Source organism: Chaetura pelagica, unplaced genomic scaffold (assembly GCF_000747805.2).
Source record: "Chaetura pelagica isolate M959 unplaced genomic scaffold, ChaPel_1.0 scaffold243, whole genome shotgun sequence".
Classification (NCBI taxonomy): domain Eukaryota; kingdom Metazoa; phylum Chordata; class Aves; order Apodiformes; family Apodidae; genus Chaetura; species Chaetura pelagica.
Window position 1 is genome coordinate 1,428,497 of NW_009952712.1, and position 308 is coordinate 1,428,804.

The following is a 308-nucleotide window of genomic DNA, read 5'->3' on the forward strand; positions in this document are numbered from 1 at the left end:
CGGGGCAGGCAGGTGACAGGGGCAGCACAGGCCACCTGAACAGTTGTACCCCAAGGGTTTTCAGTGCCCTGTGGGCAGTGCTGGTCCAGATTTTGGCTGTGCATCTGTTCTGGATCTGACTCCGCTTGCTGCAAAGTCACGTCCTGTTTGCACAGGGTGGCTCTGGGCTCGGGCCAAACCTGGGACTTCAGGGTGCTTGAACCCAAATGGCCCAAGCCCGGTGCAGGAGGCTGAGCTGCCTCCTGGAAGGCAGCAGAGAAGGTGAGGAGGGAACGTGACTCCTGACACTGGACCTGCTGCTGGGAGCA